This window comes from Mus caroli, unplaced genomic scaffold, assembly GCF_978045245.1.
Source record: "Mus caroli unplaced genomic scaffold, Mus_caroli_1 scaffold_11, whole genome shotgun sequence".
Classification (NCBI taxonomy): Eukaryota; Metazoa; Chordata; class Mammalia; order Rodentia; family Muridae; genus Mus; species Mus caroli.
In genome coordinates this window covers 24072335-24095447 of record NW_028227266.1, presented here as the reverse complement: position 1 = coordinate 24095447, position 23113 = coordinate 24072335, and the positions used below count along the sequence as shown (strand labels likewise).

The window sequence follows — 23113 nt, the reverse complement described above, 5'->3', positions numbered from 1 at the left end:
ATGTACCTGAAACAGCAAGCTGGGGTCCCCACCCTGACAAATGTACCTGAAACAGCAAGCTGAGGTTCCCACCCTGAGCTGCAAGAGTAAACTATGGATTAGTTTAAAAATCATTAAAATTTAAAAATTAGAGGTATACCACTTTTCTTCTATATCTTAATACAATCATTTTTGTCACCAGAAGAGGTGTTTAAAAATGTAAATATCCCACTGAGCCAACAAGATGAGAGCCAAGCTCTCAAAGCCTGCCACCAATGACACACTTTCTCCACCCATTTCACACCTCCTAAACCCCCAACAGCACTAGCAACTGGGAGCACACATTCAAATGTTCAATAATATGGGACAGTTAAGCAACAGTATAACGCTTTTCTAACATAATATGTTGTTTTCTAAGCAACATATAACGCTTTTTCTGACAAAGTAGGGTTCAAATTAAATCAGCAGAAATAAAGATTACTTCATAATGATTGATACTTCATAATGATTGAAGGAATTTATAAAGGAGGCACTGGTATTCTAAGAATGCACACACCAAACACAGGTGCTCCCAATTTCATAAAACTACTACTACTGCTACTACGACTACAGATTAACCCAACACAGTATTCAATAGTAGGTGATGCCAGTACTCCAGTTTTGCTAATAAATCATTCATACCAATAATAAAAAGAAATGTTGACATTAAATGGCATCATGGATTAAGTATTTAAAACACATTTGCAGATTCTATGCAAACTACATAATACACCTTTTTTTTTTTTTCTAAGCAGTCTACAAGACTTATTCTAAAATAGATCATATTAGGAAAAACCCTAAGTATCAACAAATAAAGGAAAATTGGAATACTAGTGTTTTATCTGACCAGCTAAAAATCAGCAGCAAAAGAACCTACAAAGGGCTGGAGAGATGACTCAGCCGTTAAGAGCACAGACTACTCTTCTGAAGGTCCTGAGTTCAAATCCCAGCAAGCACATGGTGGCTCACAACCATCCTTAATAAGATCTGATACTCTCTTCTGGGGTGTTTGAAGACAGTTACAGTGTACTTACATAAAAAGAAATAAGCCTTAAAAAAAAAAAAAAGAACCGCTCTTTCAGTCTGACCAGCACCGGGGTAGCTAGGGCGCAGGGTCGGCTGACACCCGCCAGCTACCCACGACACCCGCCACAGGATCTTAAGACTTCTGGTGAGTCGAACACAGCGTCTGCTCCAATCTTTAAACAGTGACAACGATAACAACTAACCCCAGAGATTACCAGATGGCGAAAGGTAAACCTAATAATCTTACTAACAGAAACCAAGACCACTCACCATCATCAGAACCCAGCACTCCCACTTCGCCCAGTCCAGGGCACCCCAACACACTGGAGAAGCTAGACTCCGATCTAAAAGCATATCTCATGATGATGGTAGAGGACATCAAGAAGGACTTGAATAACACACTTAAAGAAATACAGGAGAACACTGCTAAACAGGTAGAAGACATTAAAGAGGAAGCACAAAAATCCCTTAAAGAATTGCAGGAGAACACTGCTAAACAGGTAGAAGACATTAAAGAGGAAGCACAAAAATCCCTTAAAGAATTGCAGGAAAACCAGACCAAACAGGTGATGGAATTGAATAAAACCATCCAAGACCTAAAAAGGGAAGTAGAGACAATGAAGAAAACCCAAATTGAGGCAACGCTGGAGATAGAAACCCTAGGAAAGAAATCTGGAACCATAGATACGAGCATCAGCAACAGAATACAAGAGATGGAAGAGAGAATCTCAGGTGCAGAAGACTCCATAGAGAACATCGGCACGACAATCAAAGAAAATACAAAATCCAAAAAGATCCTAACTCAAAACATCCAGGAATTCCAGGACAAAATGAGAAGACCAAACCTACGGATAATAGGAGTAGATGAGAATGGAGATTTTCAACTCAAAGGACCAGCAAATATCTTCAACAAAATTATAGAAGAAAACTTCCCAAACCTAAAGAAAGAGATGCCCATGAACATACAAGAAGCTTACAGAACTCCAAATAGACTGGACCAGAAAAGAAATTCCTTCCGACACATAATAATCAGAACAACAAATGCACTAAATAAAGATAGAATACTAAAAGCAGTAAGGGAAAAAGGTCAAGTAACATATAAAGGCAAGCCTATCAGAATTACACCGGATTTTTCACCAGAGAGTATGAAAGCCAGAAGGGCCTGGACAGATGTTATACAGAAACTAAGAGAACACAATTTCCAGACCAGGCTACTATACCCAGCCAAACTCTCAATTACCATAGATGGAGAAACCAAAGTATTCCACGACAAAACCAAATTTACACATTATCTTTCCACGAATCCAGCCCTTCAAAGGATAATAACAGAAAAAAACCAATACAAGGACGGAAACCACGTCCTAGAAAAAGCAAGAAGGTAATCCCTCAACAAACCTAAAAGAAGACAGCCACAAGAACAGAACACCAACTCTAACGACAAAAATAAAAGGAAGCAACAATTACTTCTCCCTAATATCTCTTAATATCAATGGACTCAACTCCCCAATAAAAAGACATAGACTAACAGGCTGGCTACAGAAACAGGACCCAACATTTTGCTGCTTACAGGAAACTCATCTCAGAGAAAAAGATAGACACTACCTCAGAATGAAAGGCTGGAAAACAATTTTCCAAGCAAATGGTAGGAAGAAACAAGCTGGAGTAGCCATTATAATATCTGATAAGATTGACTTCCAACCCAAAGTCATCAAAAAAGACAAGGAAGGGCACTTCATTCTCATCAAAGGTAAAATCCTCCAAGAGGAACTATCAATTCTGAATATCTATGCGCCAAATACAAGGGCAGCCTCATTCATTAAAGATACTTTAGTAAAGCTCAAAGCACACATTGCACCTCACACAATAATAGTGGGAGACTTCAACACACCACTTTCACCAATGGACAAATCATGGAAGCAGAAACTAAACAGGGACACAGTGAAACTAACAGAGGTTATGAAACAAATGGATCTGACAGATATCTACAGAACATTTTATCCTAAAACAAAAGGATATACCTTCTTCTCAGCACCTCACGGTACCTTCTCCAAAATTGACCACATAATTGGTCACAAAACAAGCCTCAGCATATACAAAAATATTGAAATTGTCCCATGCATCCTATCAGATCACCACGGACTAAGACTGATCTTCAATAACAAAATAAATAATAGAAAGCCAACACACATGTGTGTGGAAAGCCGTGCAGCGTGCAGCGTGCAGCGAGCAATCGCTGTGGAGAGCCGTGCGCGTACCGCGAGCAATCACCATTATAAGATGGCGCTGGCCTCCGCTGTGACAAACTAGTAAACAAGCCTTGTGCACAAGTGCGAGAGTGAACTCACTCCTAGTCACTGCCCATTCTCGGGGTGTAATAGTGGTGTGATGAGCGAGCAACGAATCAAGAGCTGTCACGCCACATCAGGTGCTGAAACGTCATGACTGAGTGCTATATAAGGGACTCCATTTTCTGGGGTCGAAATCTTCCTGAGAAGTAAGCAATAAAGCTTTGCTGCAGAAGATTCCGGTTGTCCTGAGTGTGTTCTTGCCGGCGGGGACAAAAGCTCGGGATAAGTGGCGCCGAAGACCCGGGAACTACCATCACACCGGTGCAAGGAAGATCCCTCGTTCGCGGGGCGGAATCAGAACTGCGGGACACTACAGCTCTGCAAGGTAAGTATTGTCTTGAAATTTCTCCAGAGTTAGATGCCCTTATGATTGTTTGCACGGCGATCGCACTTTCCCTTTCAGTTTCGTTTTGTTTCCACCGCTGGAACTGCTGACTGGTTCCCAGTCGCAGTCAGGCTCGGACAGCACCTGGACAGTGCCTAGACAGCGATTAGTTTCAGTCACGGTCAGGACTGGATAGCGGCAGTATGGGAATTTCTCACTCTGTAGTAGTGGCGTTAAGGTCAGTCCTGAAGCAGTGTGGCCTAAAAATCGCCACTAAGAGTATAGAGGCATTTGTCAGGGAGGTAGACCGTGTGGCACCATGGTATGCTTGCTCAGGTTCGTTAACTGTCACTTCTTGGGATAAACTGAAAGGAGATCTAGTTAGGGAACAGAAGAACGGCAAACTTAAAGCAGGGGTCATGCCGTTATGGAAATTGGTGAGATCGTGCTTAACAGATGAGGATTGTGAGCAGATGGTAGAAGCAGGGCAGAAGATTTTGGACGAAATTCAAGACAGTCTATCAGAGGCAGAGTGGGGAGAGAGATTGAAAGTTGGGACGAAACAAGGTGCACCGAAGAATTTAGGCCTTTCCACGGGCCTTGAGCCCGAGGAAAAGAGATACAAAGGAAAGAATGCCTTGGGAGAGATTAGAAAAAGGGATGTAAAGGGAGAGAAGAAGAGAGAAAGAACTGGAGAGGCACATAAGGAAAGGAGCCTCTACCCGCCATTAGATGAGTTTAAGGCACTAGCTGTCAGTAGCTCAGAATTGGATAAGGAACTTAGCTCCTCTGAGGAGACAGACTTAGAGGAAGAAAGATACCAGCCAGATGAAAGACGAGCTAATCAGTCACAGAATAACATAAAGAAAGCAAAAGTAGCTAGAGACAAATGTCAAATCACTATGCGATCTTCAGATCCGCAACCTCTGGGTCCTAGTACACCTCCGCCCTACGTGCAGAGGTATCAATCAGACTCATTCATTTCAAAAGAGGAACAGAGAAAAGTGCAGCAAGCGTTCCCAGTCTTCGAAGGTGCAGAGGGTGGACGCGTTCATGCCCCAGTGGAGTATATACAGATTAAAGAATTAGCAGAGTCAGTTCGTAACTATGGAGTCAATGCCAACTTTACTGTAGCCCAAGTCGAAAGGCTTGCTACTCTGGCAATGACCCCCGGCGATTGGATGACTGTAGTAAAAGCCGCATCTCCTAACATGGGAATGTATTTAGAATGGAAAGCTTTGTGGCAAGACTCCTGCCAAGCACAGGCAAGGGCCAATGCCAATGTTGAAGGGGACCAAGGAACATGGACTTTTGAGTTGCTTACAGGTCAGGGACAACACGCTAATAACCAGACAAATTACCATTGGGGAGCTTATGCTCAGATCTCAGCTGCTGCAGTTAAGGCATGGAAGGCACTCTCTAAGAAGGGAGAGGCAAGTGGGCATTTGACCAAGATCACCCAGGGCGCACAGGAGTCATTCTCAGATTTTGTGGCTAGAATGACAGAAGCGGCAGGGAGAATTTTTGGGGATCCAGAAACAGCTACGCCTTTAATTGAACAGTTGATCTATGAACAGGCTACCCAGGAATGCAGGGCGGCTATTACACCTAGAAAGAGCAAGGGACTGCAGGATTGGTTGAAGGTTTGCCGTGAGCTTGGAGGGCCACTCACTAATGCAGGTTTAGCAGCTGCCATTCTACAAGGGCAAAAACACCCTGACATGGCTGAGCTCAAACTCTGCTATAATTGTGGCAAACCAGGACACTTAAAAAAGGACTGTAGAGCCCTTGTCAAAAGGAGAGCACCAGGACTGTGTACTAAGTGTGGAAAAGGATATCATTGGGCTAGAGATTGTCGTTCAGTCAGGGACATTCGAGGCAGGCCCCTGCAGCCAGGATTCCCTCAAGCAGTAGATAATGAGACCGTTCCAAAAAACCAGTACAGGGCCCTCAGGTCTCAGGGCCCGAAAACATATGGGACCTCGACAGGCAAAAGGTGGACCCCACAGTCCGCAGGGCAACAGAAGGATCAGCTGGGTTGGACCTCCGTACCACCACCCGATTCATGCTAATGCCCCAAATGGGGGTACAGCCTATTCCTACTGACTATAAAGGACCTCTGCCATCCGGGAGTGTTGGCCTAATATTGGGCCGGGCCTCCCTTACTTACAAGGTCTTATTGTTCACCCTGGAGTCGTAGATCAAGACTATGAAGGGGAACTTCAAGTTCTCTGTTCCTGTCCTCAGGGTGTCTTTTCTATTTCACAAGGGGATAGAATAGCTCAGTTAATAATTTTGCCAAGCCTACATGGCTGTTTTCCTTCCTCTGGTGTCCCTCGAGCTACCAGAGGGATTGGTTCTACTGGAAATGATTCTGCTTACTTAGTGATGCCTCTTGACTCCAGGCCATTCTTAGAATTAGTTATAGAAGGAAAACAATTTAAAGGGATTTTAGACACAGGAGCAGATAAAAGTATCCTTTCTTCCCAATGGTGGCCAAAAACTTGGCCCGTTACTCAGTCATCACGTTCTTTGCAAGGTTTAGGTTATCAGTCCTGTCCCACTATTAGTTCCCGTTCTTTGAGCTGGACAGCTCCTGAAGGTCAAACAGGACGATTCACTCCCTATGTTTTACCACTCCCAGTAAATCTCTGGGGGAGAGACATTTTACAGGCACTAGGACTGACTTTGACTAATGAATACTCGCCACAAGCTGTTCAAATAATGAAGAAAATGGGCTATAAAGAAGGAAGGGGATTAGGGAAAGGAGAGCAGGGTAAACTTGAACCTATCCCTCAAAAAGGTAATAATGGGAGACAAGGTTTGGGTTTTTTCTAGGGGCCGTTGAGGGCTCCATGCCCATACCATGGCTTACAGAGGAAGTTGTATGGGTTCCTCAATGGCCTCTCTCCTCTGAAAAGTTAGAAGCAGCTACAAAACTAATTTCTGAACAGCTACGCTTGGGTCATTTAGAGCCCTCTACCTCACCCTGGAATACACCTATTTTCGTAATTAAGAAAAAATCTGGCAAATGGCGCTTATTACATGATCTTAGAGCCATTAATGCACAAATGCGTCTATTTGGACCAGTTCAGCGAGGGCTACCATTGCTTTCTGCCTTACCCAAAAATTGGGAAATTATAATTATAGATATTAAAGATTGCTTTTTCTCTATACCTTTATGCCCTCAAGATAGGCAAAGATTTGCATTTACCATCCCAGCCATTAATCATTTAGAGCCGGATCAAAGATACCAATGGAAGGTCCTACCTCAGGGGATGGCGAATAGTCCCACCATGTGTCAACTGTATGTGCAATTGGCACTTAAGTCAGTTAGAGAGCATTTTCCATCATTACAGGTGATAATTTATATGGATGACATTTTGATTTGCCATAAAAATTCACAGTTATTACAAGATGCATACCCTATATTAATAAAAACGTTAGGGCAATGGGGATTGCAGGTGGCCACTGAAAAGGTGCAAGTTGCTCGAATGGGAGCCTTCCTAGGGTCACTCATTTATCCTGACAAAATTGTTCCTCAAAAATTAGAGATTCGCAAAGATCAACTACATACCTTGAATGATTTCCAAAAATTGCTAGGAGATATTAATTGGCTAAGACCATTTTTGAAAATTCCATCAGCAGAATTAAAGCCCTTATTTGACATATTAGAGGGAGATACCCACATCTCCTCCCACAGAGCACTTACCCCAGCTGCATGTCAAGCTTTACAAACGATAGAAAAGGCCTTACAAGATGCTCAATTACAACGCATTGAGGAGTCAAAGTCATTTGAATTGTGCATATTAAAAACTGCACAGTTACCAACAGCAGTCTTATGGCAAAAAGGACCCTTATTGTGGGTCCATCCTAATGCTTCCCCTGCAAAAATCATTGAGTGGTATCCTAATGCAATTGCTCAACTTGCACTTAGGGGGATAAAAGCAGCTATTACTTATTTTGGGAAAGAACCTCATATGCTAATCGTACCTTATACTTCTGCTCAAGTTCAAACCCTGGCAGCAACAACAAACGATTGGGCAGTCTTGGTTGCCTCTTATTCAGGACAAATTGATAATCATTATCCAAAACATCCAATTTTACAATTTGCCTTAAGCCAAGCCATAGTGTTTCCAGTAATAACAGCCAAACACCCACTTCCGGATGGGGTAGTAGTGTATACAGATGGATCCAAATCTGGCATAGGTGCATATGTAGTAAATGGCCAAGTAACATCTAAACAATATAATGAGACATCACCCCAGATTGTAGAGTGTTTGATAGTTCTAGAAGTCCTTGAAACTTTTCCGGGACCGCTCAATATTGTATCTGACTCTTCATATGTGGTCAATGCAGTTAATATGCTTGAAGTTGCTGGCTTAATTAGACCCTCTAGCAAGCTTGCTCACATTTTTCAGCAAATTCAGTCAGCCTTGTTACATAGAAGACATCTTGTGTATATTACTCATGTTAGGGCTCATTCTGGCCTTCCTGGCCCCATGTCTCATGGAAATGACTTGGCAGACAAAGCTACTAGAATAGTGGCTGCTGCTCTGTCCTCGCAGTCAGAGGCTGCAAGGGAGTTTCATAAACGCTTCCACGTGACGGCTGAAACATTACGCCGCCGTTTTACTTTAACTAGGAAAGAAGCTCGTGACATTGTCACCCAATGTCAAAACTGTTGTCAATTTCTGCCTACTCCTCATGTAGGGGTAAACCCCCGAGGCATCAGACCATTACAGGTCTGGCAAATGGATGTCACTCATATTTCCTCCTTTGGAAGAAATCAATATTTACATGTTTCCATTGACACCTGCTCTGGTGTTATGTTTGCTACACCTTTAACAGGTGAGAAAGCCTCTCATGTTATACAGCACTGTTTAGAAGCATGGAGTGCTTGGGGCAAGCCCACAATTCTTAAAACTGATAATGGGCCAGCATATACCTCTACTAAATTTCAGCAATTTTGTCATCAAATGGATGTCACTCACTTGACTGGCCTTCCTTATAATCCTCAAGGACAAGGCATTGTGGAACGTGCTCACCGTACACTTAAGTCTTATCTTATAAAACAAAAAAGGGGAGTTGATGAGACTCTGCCCTCAGTGCCAAGAGTAGCTGTATCTATGGCACTCTTTACACTCAATTTTTTGAATCTTGACGAGCAAGGTCGCTCTGCAGCTGATCGACATAGCTCAGACCCTGATAGACCAAAAGAAATGGTCAAATGGAAGGATGTCTTAACTGGTCTGTGGAAAGGCCCGGATCCTATTTTGATAAGATCCAGGGGAGCTGTTTGTGTTTTTCCACAGAGTGAAGACAACCCATTTTGGCTGCCGGAACGACTCACCCGCAAGATATTCATCAAGGATGGTGCAGAAGATGCAGACCTCCCGAGGACTGCTCCTGATCCTGACAATGCTGAACTTGTCTCAGGTTCCTAGTATGAGGGGCGAACAGAGATGGGCCATTCTCTCGACTTTCCTTAAACCAATGCCAGTTCGCCATAATGCAATAGTTTTTCCAAAATTCTTTACTACTAATAAAACATTAGATTTGCCATATCTACCCTATGATCCCACCCGAGCACCATTAGGGGAAAATCGCTCTTTATTAGAACAGGGTTCTTTATGTTTTCAAATGAATGGACCAGGAAAATGTATCAACCTCACAGCTCGAGCTTTGGGGAAGTTTAATGAGCACCGAGGAGGTTGGGTAAGCACAACCCAAGATACTTCCAATGCAGATATAACATTTACAAATCGGACCTTTTGGCAGGAGGCAATTTGGGTTAATGGTACATTTCTACCACCTAACTTTTCAGACAAAGAACGTCCCCACCAACCAAAAATAGCCCCTCATTGTAGCTTGGAAGATGAAGGGCTGATATTGCCTTGGTCTGATTGTCAATCCTCCATCACTCGTTGGGCAGATCAGAGTAAAACCTTTTCCTTTTCTCCCAACATGATAGATGATCCAGAGAAGGAATTTGTTATGAAAAAGGGACTTTTCATACAGGACTTTAGAATGCATCCCTTTCACAAGTGGGTGCTTTGTGGAGTCAATGGCAGTTGTACAGAACTCAATCCTTTGATCTTTATCCAGGGAGGAGCAGTTGGAAAAGCTTCTTTTAATGGCATCTCAAGATTTGCTCAGTATTGGGGAATACATGCTGCCTCCCAGGACTCTTATGGATATACTAATACCAGTGTAGAGATCACTGGGTTCAATAAAACTTTGGTAAACCAGATTAATTATCCATCTACCCCAGTCTGTGTTTACCCCCCTTTCTTGTTTATTCTTTCAAATGATTCATTTGAAGTCTGTTCCAATGATTCTTGTTGGATTTCTCAATGTTGGGACATAACAAAGAACACCCGTGCCATGGTAGCACGGATCCCACGTTGGATCCCGGTTCCGGTGGAAACACCCTCCACCTTATCCCTGTTTCGACAAAAAAAGAGATTTTGGAATTACTGCTGCCGTGATCATAGCAATTTCAGCCAGTGCAGCTGCTGCTACAGCTGCAGGGTATGCTATGGTTAGTACGGTTCAATCAGGCACAAAATTAAATCAGCTTTCAGCAGATCTGGCTGATGCCATCACTGTCCAAACTTCTGCTAGTACCAAGTTAAAGGGAGGGCTGATGATATTGAATCAGCGCTTTGACTTGGCAGAAGAACAGATAGGAGTTCTATACCAGATGGCCCAGTTGGGTTGTGAAAGAAAACTGGAAGCCCTGTGTATTACCAGTGTCCAATATGAAAATTTTACTTATGCAGCTAATCTGTCTAGACAGCTTTCCTTGTATCTTGCAGGAAATTGGTCTGAGGGATTCGGTGAGACTCTTGAGGCCCTGAGGGTGGCAGTTTTAAAGATCAACTCAACGCGAGTGGACCTGTCATTGACAGAGGGCCTCTCCTCCTGGATTTCATCTGCATTTTCTTATTTTAAGGAATGGGTGGGGGTGGGTTTATTTGGCGTTGCCACCTGCTGTGGACTTGTGTTCATGCTCTGGTTGGTTTGCAAGCTCAGAACCCAACAAACACGTGACAAGGTTGTGATAGCTCAAGCACTTGCTGCCATTGAGCAAGGCGCCTCCCCCGAAATCTGGCTATCTATGCTCAAAAATTAGTTGACATTGGTGGCTGGCCTCTTTTGTAGAGTTCGCCCTAGGTCATTTAGTAGTTACTGTCACATAGCACTGCGGTATCCAGGGACGGGCAACTTTCCTCATGCACAGATCATCCTAAGACACGGGGCCCAGTGGCGATAGGGTTACCCTATGACAGGAAAAGGCTGTGACATTGGAGGAACGACCTAAGACAGGAGCCACAGCGGATGGGCATAATTACACAGACCTAGTCCAGCCTCAATTTAATAAAATAAAAAGGGGGAGATGTGGAAAGCCGTGCAGCGTGCAGCGTGCAGCGAGCAATCGCTGTGGAGAGCCGTGCGCGTGCCGCGAGCAATCACCATTATAAGATGGCGCTGGCCTCCGCTGTGACAAACTAGTAAACAAGCCTTGTGCGCAAGTGCGAGAGTGAACTCACTCCTAGTCACTGCCCATTCTCGGGGTGTAATAGTGGTGTGATGAGCGAGCAACGAATCAAGAGCTGTCACGCCACATCAGGTGCTGAAACGTCATGACTGAGTGCTATATAAGGGACTCCATTTTCTGGGGTCGAAATCTTCCTGAGAAGTAAGCAATAAAGCTTTGCTGCAGAAGATTCTGGTTGTCCTGAGTGTGTTCTTGCCGGCGGGGACAAAAGCTCGGGATACATGTGGAAACTAAACAACACTCTTCTCAATGATACCTTGGTCAAGGAAGGAATAAAGAAAGAAATTAAGGATTTTCTGGAGTTTAATGAAAATGAAGCCACAACATACCCAATCTTATGGGACACATTGAAAGCATTTCTAAGAGGAAAACTCATAGCTCTGAGTGCCTCCAAAAAGAAACTAGAGAGAGCAAACATTAGCAGCTTGACAACACACCTAAAAGCTCTAGAACGAAAGGAAGCAAATTCACCCAAGAGGAGTAGATGGCAAGAAATAATCAAACTCAGGGGTGAAATCAACCAAGTGGAAACAAGAAGAACAATTCAAAGAATCAACCAATCAAGGAGCTGGTTCTTTGAGAAAATCAACAAGATAGATAAACCCTTAGCCAGAATCACTAGAGGGCACAGGGAAAGTACTCTAATTAACAAAATCAGAAATGAAAAGGGAGACATAACAACAGACCCTGAAGAAATCCAAAACACCATCAGATCCTTCTACCAAAGGCTGATACTCAACAAAACTGGAGAACCTGGATGAAATGGACAAGTTTCTAGACAGATACCAGGTACCAAAGTTAAATCAAGATCAGGTTAATGATCTAAACAGTCCCATTTCCCTAAAGAAATAGAAGCAGTCATTAATAGTCTCCCAACCAAGAAAAGCCCAGGATCAGATGGGTTTAGTGCAGAGTTCTATCAAACCTTCAAAGAAGTTCTAATCCCAGTTCTTCACAAACTATTCCACAAAATAGAAACAGAAGGTACTCTACCCAACTCATTCTATGAAGCCACAATTACTCTGATACCTAAACCACATAAAGACCCAACAAAAATAGAGAACTTCAGACCAATTTCCCTTATGAATATTGATGCAAAAATCCTCAATAAAGTTTTCGCTAACCGAATTCAAGAACACATCAAAACAATCATCCATCCTGAACAAATAGGTTTCATCCCAGGGATGCAAGGATGGTTCAATATACGAAAATCCATCAATGTAATCCATTATATAAACAAACTCAAAGACAGAAACTACATGATCATCTCGTTAGATGCTGAAAAAGCATTTGACAAAATCCAACACCCATTCATGATAAAAGTCTTGGAAAGATCAGGAATTCAAGGCCCATACCTAACCATGATAAAAGCAATATACAGCAAACCAGTAGCCAACATCAAAGTAAATGGTGAGAAGCTGGAAGCAATCCCACTAAAATCAGGGACTAGACAAGGCTGCCCACTCTCTCCCTACCTATTCAACATTGTACTTGAAGTCCTAGCCAGAGCAATTAGACAACAAAAGGAGATCAAGGGGATACAAATCGGAAAAGAAGAAGTCAAAATATCGCTTTTTGCAGATGATATGATAGTATACATAAGTGACCCTAGAAATTCCACCAGAGAACTCCTAAGCCTGATAAATAGCTTCGGTGAAGTAGCTGGATATAAAATTAACTCAAGCAAGTCAATGGCCTTTCTGTACACAAAGGATAAACAGGCAGAGAAGGAAATTAGGAAACAACACCCTTCTCAATAGTCACAAACAATATAAAATACCTTGGCGTGACTCTAACTAAGGAAGTGAAAGATCTGTATGACAAGAACTTCAAGTCCCTGAAGAAAGAAATTAAAGAAGATCTCAGAAGATGGAAAGACCTCCCATGCTCATGGACTGGCAGGATCAACATTGTAAAAATGGCTATCTTACCAAAAGCAATCTACAGATTCAATGCAATCCCCATCAAAATTCCAACTCAATTCTTCAACGAATTAGAAAGGGCAATCTGCAAATTCATCTGGAACAACAAAAAATCTAGGATAGCAAAAACTCTTCTCAAGGATAAAAGTATACCTCTGGTGGAATCACCATGCCTGACCTAAAGCTGTACTACAGAGCAATTGTGATAAAAACTGCATGGTACTGGTATAACGACAGACAAGTAGTCAATGGAACAGAATTGAAGACCCTGAGATCAACCCACATACCTATGGTCACTTGATCTTTGACAAGGGAGCAAAAACCATCCAGTGGAAAAAAGACAGCATTTTCAACAAATGGTGCTGGCACAACTGGCGGTTATCATGTAGAAGAATGCGAATTGATCCATTTCTATCTCCTTGTACCAAGGACAAATCTAAGTGGATTAAGGAACTCCACATAAAACCAGAGACACTGAAACTTATAGAGGAGAAAGTAGGGAAAAGCCTTGAAGATATGGATACAGGGGAAAAATTCCTGAATAGAACAGCAAAGGCTTGTGCTCTAAGATCAAGAATCGATAAATGGGACCTCATAAAGTTGCAAAGCTTCTGCAAGGCAAAAGACACCGTCAATAAGACAAAAAGACCACCAACAGATTGGGAAAGGATCTTTACCCATCCTAAATCAGATAGGGGACTAATATCCAATATATATAACGAACTCAAGAAGGTGGACTCCAGAAAATCAAATAACCCCGTTAAAAAATGGGGCTCATAACTGAACAAAGAATTCTCACCTGAGGAATACCGAATGGCAGAGAAGCACCTGAAAAAATGTTCAACATCCTTAATCATCAGGGAAATGCAACTCAAAACAACCCTGAGATTCCACCTCATACCAGTCAGAATGGCTAAGATCAAAAATTCAGGTGACAGCAGATGCTGGCGAGGATGTGGAGAACGAGGAACACTCCTTCATTGTTGGTGGGATTGCAAGCTGGTACAACCACTCTGGAAATCAGTCTGGCTGTTCCTCAGAAAATTGGACATAATACTACCAGAGGATCCAGCAATACCTCTCCTGGGCATATATCCAGAAGATGTTCCAACCAGTAAGAAGGACACATGCTCCACTATGTTCATAGCAGCCTTATTTATAATAGCCAGAAGCTGGAAAGAACCCAGATGCCCCTCAACAGAGGAATGGATACAGAAAATGTGGTACATTTACACAATGGAGTACTACTCAGCTATTAAAAGGAATGAATTTATGAAATTCGTAGGCAAATGGATGGATCTGGAGGGCATCATCCTGAGTGAGGTAACATATTCACAAAGGAACTCACACAATATGTACTCACTGATAAGTGGATATTAGCCCAAAAACTTAGGATACCCAAGATATAAGATACAATTTGTTAAACGCATGAAACTCAAGAAGAATGAAGACCAAAGTGTGGACACTGTGCCCCTTCTTGGAATTGGGAACAAACACCCATGGAAAGAGTTACAAAGATAAAGTTTGGAGCTGTGAAGAAAGGATGGACCATCTAAAGACTGCCATATCCAGGGATCCATCCCATAATCAACTTCCAAACGCTGACACCAATGCATACACTAGCAAGATTTTGCTGAAAGGACCCAGATATAGCTGTCTCTTGTGAGACAATGCCGGGGCCTAGCAAACACAGAAGTGGATGCTCACAGTCAGCTATTGGATGGATCACAGGGCCCCCAATGGAGGAGCTAGAGAAAGCACCCAAGGAGCTAAAGGGAACTGCAACCCCATAGGTGGAACATTATTATTATTATTATTATTATTATTATTATTATTATTATTATTATTTTGGAACATTATTATGAACTAACCAGTACCCCAGAGCTCTTGACTCTAGCTGCATTTGTATCAAAAGATGGCCTAGTCGGCCATCACTGGAAAGAGAGGCCCATTGGACTTGCCAACTTTGTATGCCCCAATACCGGGGAATGCTGGGGCCAGGGGGTGGGGGTGGGCGGGTGGGGGAATGGGGGGGAATGTATTGGGGACTTTTTGGATAGCATTGGAAATGTAATTGAGGAAAATACCTAATTAAAAAAAAAACAAAAAAAACCAAGCTGATACCTTGGAGTGGTGGCAAACACCTGTCATCTCAAGACTTGGGAGTTAGAGACTAGAGGATTAGGAGCTCAAGGTAAGGTTATCCACAGTTACAAGAAGCCCTATCTCAGAACAAGACAAAAATAAATCAGTCTTAAGCCACAGAAATGGCCAAGAGGAAGTAGGTGTGGTGAGTATGAGGTTTAAAACAGAATGTTTTAGATGAAAGACCCTGGGCTGGACTCAGGATGGAAAGGGGCTAGTCACTAGCCCCAGTGTAGGGTAATGCCAGGACAAGGAAGCAAGAGTGGGTGGGCCGGTGAGCAGGGGGAGGGGGAATGGGATATGGGGTTCTCAGAAGGGAAATCAGAAAAGGGGATAGCATTTGAAAGAAATAAAGAAACTATCTAATAAAAAATTAGACCACATGTTTTTCTCGTGTGCTATGAAATTGTGGGTTTGTATAGCAATGTTTTATGTTATATACAAACTGGTTTCTGAGAGGCTATGCCTCAAAATTTTAGTTGCAATTCATAACCATTTGTTGAACTGTGCATATGAAAGAAGTGTGTTTGCCTGTTCTGATGTGGGAAGGGAGACTGATTAAGGACACAGAGAAGCTTAAAATATGGTTTCTTTCATGGAAGAACAGATCCCTTCTGGCTCTTATCACTAAAGATTAGGCAAACCATCAAAATCATGGTGTCTGCTTTGTGTTGGTCAACTACTCTTCAGTGTGTAACTGCATTGAAGAAAGCTTATTTTTCCATCTCCTGTAGCTAAAACGTTTCTTGGTTAGGGGTGGGAATTTGTGGAACTTTCTCTTTCTCCTCCTCTTCCTCCTCCTCTTCCTCCTCCATCCTCCTTAACCTCCTCCTTTTCTTCCTCCTCCTCTTCTTCCTCCTCCTTCTCCCCCTCCTCCTCCCTCCTCCTTCTCCTTGTCTTCCTCCCTTCCTCCTTCTTCTCTTCTTTTTCCTCTTCCTCCTCCTTCTCCATACATAAATTTTTATCTTGCTTGACTTATTATAGCCTTTGAGTTCACATGTGTCTGAACCCTGCTGTATCAAAAAAATGGTTTTTTTTGCTTAGCATTATCCACCATCTCTGGCTCTTAAAATATTTCTGCCTCCTCTTCTGCATAGATCCCTGAGCCTTGAGGGGAGGGGTTTGATGAGGGTATCCTTCTCAAGGATAAGAACTCCAAAGTCTCTCACTCTCTGCACTGTCCAGCTGTGGATCTCTGTAATCCTCATCTACCTCAAAGAACAACTCCTCTGGTGTGGACTGAGTGGAAACTGACTTTTGTGTCTACCAGAATGTCATTAGGAGTCATTTTTTATGTTCACTTAGAATAATCGTAGTAGATTTCTCCCTAAGTCCATGACCTAGCTAGTCTCTGTTACTTAATGACTTAGCAGTATCAGGTATGGGGTTCCATCTCATGGAGTAGGCCTTCCTTGATTTCAAGGTTGGCTGGATATATTTTCTAATTCTTTTTATAAAGCCACTATTATTCTGGTATCAAAGCCACATAATTGTTTAACCTTTTACTTGGTGGTGTGAGAATTTCTGGGAGGGAGAGGCCTCATGAGGATCAGGAGTCTTAGTACCTCCTTTCTTTGAAGAGGGAATGTTCATAAGCCTCAACTCTTGAATATCTGATATAAGTCAGCCCTGCTGCTTTGCTTCAAGACAAAGATCAGGTCCAACCTGAAGGAAGCAGACATATAGAGAATCATGGCAACTGTTTTAGTCAGGGTTTTATTGCTATGAAGAGTCACCATGACCATAACAACTGTTATAAAGGAAAACATTTAATTAGGGCTGGCGTACAGTTGCAGAGGCCCATGGTAGGGGAGCACAGTGTTAGAACTGAAGTTACTGATGGTTGTGAGCTGCCGTATGGCTCCAGGGATTGGTCCTGGGGTCCTCTGGAACAACAGCCGTTGCTCTTAGTCTATAAGCCATCTTTCCAGCTTTTTTTTTTTTTTAGACATGGTCACATATGCTGGATATGCTAGACTGATCACATACCTTGTTATATAACCCAAGTTATCCTGGAACCTTCTGCCTCAACTTTTGGAGTCATGGGATTACACTATGCAGCATAGCCAGCCCAGTGCCACCATGTTTTAGTACATCTCTGAACTACATATACACTTGACTTAGCCCGACTTGGGTGAGGGTTATAGATGTCAGACCAGACACTAAATTTGTAGGTTAAACTAGCAAGCCTGATTTCCAGAAGAAAGGTTGTGGCTTTCTCTGTGCCATGTGCCCATAGGGCACTATGAAGAGCGTAGGAGAGCATGGGAACTGTAGTCTCTCTTGACCTGGTGCCCACTTCCAATTCTCAAATTCACTTCTGAGAGAAAACCTGAGTACAAATTGTTCTCTTACTATTGTTCCAACAAGGAAGTACGATTTGAAGTACCATAGAACTGCTTTTGACAACTTGTTTCATTTAAAAAACAAAATAAAACAAAACATTAGCTGGGCCATGGTGGTGCATGTCTTTAATCTCAGCACTTGGGAGGTAGAAGCAGGCAGATCTCTTGAGTTCAAAGCCTGCCTGTTCTATAGAGCAAGTTCCAGAACACCCAGGGTTACACAGAGAAAACTTGTCTCAAAAAACCATAACAACAAAACCCAAAACATATTATTAAATTTTTATTTCAGATTCTGTATATAAATGCTTTCAGCTAAATACTTTCAGAAGGTTGTTGTTGATTTTTACTAGATTTTTGTTTTGTTTGTTTGTTTGTTTTTGCATTGCTTTTGAGACAGGGTCTCACTATGTAGCTCTAGCTGGCCTGGAATTCAGAGATCTGCCTGCTTCTGCCTCCAAAATGCAGGATTCAGCTCATACTACCACCTTGCACACATTTCACTCAGTTTTTAATAAGGCTGTAGGCTTCAGTCCCAACTCCACTCTTGACAGCTGCTCTGCAGTCAGTCAGAACATTTCCCTACGTGTCCTAGTAACTATCCACAGATGTCAAAACACTGTTCAAAGGCCTAGTAATTTCTTTATTTATTTACTTTTCAAGGTATGATTATTTATTTGTTACTCTTAAAGACTCATTTTGGACTAGACTCAGAAGTAGAAGTTCTCAGGGAGGACTGCCTGCATCTCTTGGCAATCTGTTCTTGGTGCTTTTCTTTCTTTGGCTTCCTTCATTCTCTTGGCCAAAAGTTTAGTGTATTCTGCAGTCTCCTGTTCCTCTTAGTGTGTTGCTTCTTCAGAGCAATACATCAACATTTGTGTTGCAGGGCATGTGGCGTAACAAGACTCTGAATCTTGGGTGCTTTGGTCCTGGGCTTTTTACCTTCTTTGTTTAAGGGCTTTCTGACAACATATTGGCAGACATGATCTTCTTTAGAGAGATTAAAAAGCTTTCAGATTCTACTAGCTCTTTTAGGTCCCAACCAATAAGGCATAGTAGTAGCTGTCATTCCAGAAACATCTTCTCTATTTTTTTTTTTTTTACAATAGCCAAATTTAGACCACTCAGATTGGCATTCACAATGGATCCACAAACAGACTTGTGTTTCCTCTCTCCAGTTCTCCCTGGTCTATAAAAGAGTGCCCCTTACTCAACAGCAGGCACACACTACCATGGGTCAAAATACCCTGCTTCATGGGAAAACCTTGTTTGTTATTCCCACCATGGATGCAATTCTGGACAGTGTAAAATGTCATGACTCCACCCAGGATCATATATGCTCAGATCTCATGCTTTGCATCAGTAATCAGCTTCTCCAGTTTTACTTACTGCCTTTGGAAACAGTTAACTATCATAATTGGGGAATCCAATCTTAGTGACCTATAAGCCTGCTAACATTTCACCGGGCTACCTAACAAGGAAACAGCAAGTGGAATGTAATACTTTAGGGTAGGCTTTAAGCAGAGGAGACAGACACAGTGAGGATCATACATTTAAATGTAAAACAATAAATTTACAAGCCTTGGAATTCTAATCAAAAGAACACAAGCCTAGCAGGCATGAGCCCTTGGGTTCATCAAAGCTCTCTTAGCACTACCAAAAACACCTAAAACAGAAAAATGCCTGACTTGCCTAGGTCTGGAACCTCTGGCTGCTGTACTGAAGTCAGTAACATGGAGGTCATCACAGTACTCATGGCTGTGCTGATGGCAGTGGAGGTTAAAAGTAAGGCCAGGACACATCCAGAGATCTAGCCAACCGACTGCATGGTGGGCTGTAGACACACAGAGCCCTGCCTCCCACCATGCTACACATGGTGGAGTGTAGACACTTAGAGGACCACTGGCCTCCATGCCACAGGGTGAGGACAGAGGAGGTCACCCAGAGGTCCACCAGCCCAGTAGCCTACCTGTATCAAGAGCTACTACAGTGTGCAAGTGAGTGATAGACAGATAGGAGAGAAAGGGAAGCAGAATAGTTTGAGCCTTGTAAAGGGAGATGGAGACATGAAAGAGGAGAGGAATAATAGTCTGTTGTGAGGCCATAGTAAAGACTTTCTCAATCTGCTCCTGAGGGCTGTTGTCTGTGTTTCATCTTACCACTAGAAACCATGTGGATGTCCAGGGGCCCTGTGGAGCTGCCCCTCCCCTCCACTGACTATTCACCAATACTTTGGCCAGGCAGCACAATGGAGCTGGGTCTGGTGGATAGGGCACAGTGAGCCAGACCCAAGGGTGAGAGCAAGGGCGCTGGTCCCACCACTCCTCTGTCATGAGGTGATGAGCTTCCACTTCCTCACTCCTTGCCACTTGAGGACGTTGGGAGAGCTGGCCCCAGGGTCATGCTTTCATGAGAGCAGGAGAGCTGGCCTTGCCCCTCATTGGCTGTATCACTGGGAGAGATGGCCCTGTGTGTTCTTTGGGAGTAATAATAGAACTACCCTGGTAGAGTGGGCAGGGGTGAGCTTGTCCACTGGGTGTGAGTGCAGGAGAGCTGGCCTTGCCAGTTGTCTGCTGTGAGGTGGAGTGGGCATAGGGATGATGCTCTCCTTGCCCTCAATCCTGACTTGCCTCTTTCTATCTCTGGTGGGGAGAGCTGGTCCTGCCCCTCACTGGCAAGAGAACAGGCCCTGCACCTCACCTGGGCAATACAGTGGAGCTGGCCCAATGGTAAAGGCTTCAGTGAGCCAGCCACAAGGGTATGAGAGTGGGAGAATTGACCCAGCCCCTCATAGGCTGCAACACTTGGAAGAGTGGGCCCCATACCTCGACTGGGCTCTGGAGGTATCAGTGCCCATGGCCCAGCCTTAAGGGCATGAGAGCAGGAGAGTTGACCCTGCCTCCTACGAATGGTGCCATTGAGTGGGCTAGACTGAACAGTGTTGGAGAGCTTGCCCTGTTGTTGCAGATAAGGGAGAGTCTGTGGGCTGACCTGCTCAGCTAGCACATAGGCCTAGATCCAGGACTCTTAGTTGGCTCGTCCCAACATCTACATCATCTGTGAACTGTTGGGGTGTGTGAAAGGGCTGGTCCTGCTGATCAAAACCTGCAAGATCTCCACGTCACAGGGCAAGAACAGGATAATCAGGAGTCTTTTTGAGGATTTAATGTTTATGATGCCACAGAGGCCAGAGACCTCAAACCAGACAAATGACTCATTGCAATGAACACTTGCAAGTGAAGATGTGTGGAAAGAGGGATATATTGTGGGACACACTGTGACATACTACAGCTTCCATATCAAGATGTTGTCTATGGTTTGTCTTGTTTATTTGTTGCTTTTATTTGGGGGAAGGTTATAAAGGGTAGAGGACAGACAGGAGGGGATGGGGAGGTGAGTAGGACTGGGGTGCATGATGTAAAACTCACAAAGAATCAATAAAAACCAGATAAATAGGGCTGGTGAGATGGCTCAGTGGTTAAGAGCACCCGACTGAAGGTCCGGAGTTCAAATCCCAGCAACCACATGGTGGCTCACAACCATCCATAATGAGATCTGACTCCCTCTTCTGGAGTGTCTGAAGACAGCTACAGTGTATTTACATATAATAAATGAATAAATCTTTTTTTTTCAATTAGGTATTTTCCTCAATTACATTTCCAATGCTATCCCAAAAGTCCCCCATACCCTCCCCCCAACTCCCCTACCCAACCACTCCTACTTTTTAACCTTGGCTTTCCCCTGTACTGGGGCATATAAAGTTTGTGTGTCCAATGGGCCTCTCTTTCCAGTGATGGCCGACTAGGCCATCTTTTGATACATATGCAGCTAGAGTCAAGAGCTCCGGGGTACTGGTTAGTTCATAATGTTGTTGCACTTATAGGGTTGCAGATCCCTTTAGCTCCTTGGATAGTTTCTCTAGCTCCTCCATTGGGGGCCCTGTGATCCATCCAATAGATGACTGTGAGCATACACTTCTGTGTTTGCTAGGCCCTGGCATAGTCTCAAAAGAGACAGCTATATCTGGGTCCTATCAGCAAACGCTTGCTAGTGAATGCAATGGTGTCATCGTTTGGAGGCTGATTATGGGATGGATCCCTGGATATGGCAGTCTCTAGATGGTCCATGCTTTTGTCTCAGCTCCAAACTTTGTCTCTGTAACTCCTTCCATGGGTGTTTTGCTCCCAATTCTAAGAAGGGGCAAAGTGTCCACACTTTGGTCTTCGTTCTTCTTCAGTTTCATGTGTTTTGCAAATTGTATCTTAGATCTTGGGTATTCTAAGTTTCTGGGCTAATATCCACTTATCAGTGAGTACATATTGTTTGAGTTCTTTTGTGATTGTGTTACCTCACTCAGGATGATGCTCTCCAGGTCAACCATTTGCCTAGGAATTTCATAAATTCATTCATGGTAATGAGATCTGACTCCCTCTTCTAGAGTGTCTGAAGACAGCTACAGTGTACTTACATATAATAAATAAATAAATCTTAAAAAAACATAAATAAATAATAAAAATAGAGTAAATGGATTTTTTCACAGTATATTGTGCTATGTGTTCACTGAGAATAAAAATCAACCCAGTTCTGAATAAGAATTATGGTTATTTGGATTAGGACCTAGGAAACACATTTTAAAACCACCTTACTGTTTTTTATTTTTAATGATGATGGACATATTTGAAGCTTACACTCACAAAGAATAAAGAAGGTTATATAATTCACTGGTCAGGAATTATGACTGATTTGAGTTAAATTATTTTTTTAAAGAAAGGATTAAGTGTTATCTCAATGTATCAGTTATTAAAGCAAATTGGGGAGGTTTCACAAATGGTTAAAGAAAGCTAGTAAACTCCAGTTTTCCTAGTCCAAAAGCTTTCAGGCATACCAGTTCAGAGTGTCAGAGTAGATATGTCCATCTCATCTCATTTCATCTTGGGGTTTGGTTTTTTTGTTTGTTTGTTTATATGTTTTTTTTTTTTTTTGAGATGATATCTTAGGTCACCAAGGCTGGCCTTGAACTTTGATCCAGCCTCTACCTCTCCAGTATTGGTGTTACTTGAGTATAGCACTACTCTCAGCATTTTCAGTGCTCTCAAACCAGTGTCACAACTCCTTTTTCTTTTCTCCTCAGCATACACATAGAATGCTCTTGAAGTAACAAAATTACATTATACTACTGGAAACAGATCACTGGTTGCCTAAGACTAGGATGAGAGAGAGACACCATGTAGTTATAAAATGGACTATGAGGAATGCTTGTCACAGAGTGCTCTGTGCCTTCATTTTGTTAAGGTTAAGTTTTCTGGCTGCTATATTGCACTCTGGTTTTGCAAGATGTTAATTATCACTTGGGGAAACACTAGGTAATAGGTGTGAGAAGTCTGTGATTTATATCTCATAACAGGCATTTAGAAATTGTTTTG

General features: G+C 42.8%; 1 pseudogene; it reads right to left on the bottom strand.

Moving 5' to 3' along the window:
- Positions 1–18384: 18384 nt before the first annotated feature.
- Positions 18385–19006, bottom strand: LOC110301489 (small ribosomal subunit protein eS6 pseudogene; annotated as a pseudogene).
- Positions 19007–23113: the final 4107 nt, after the last annotated feature.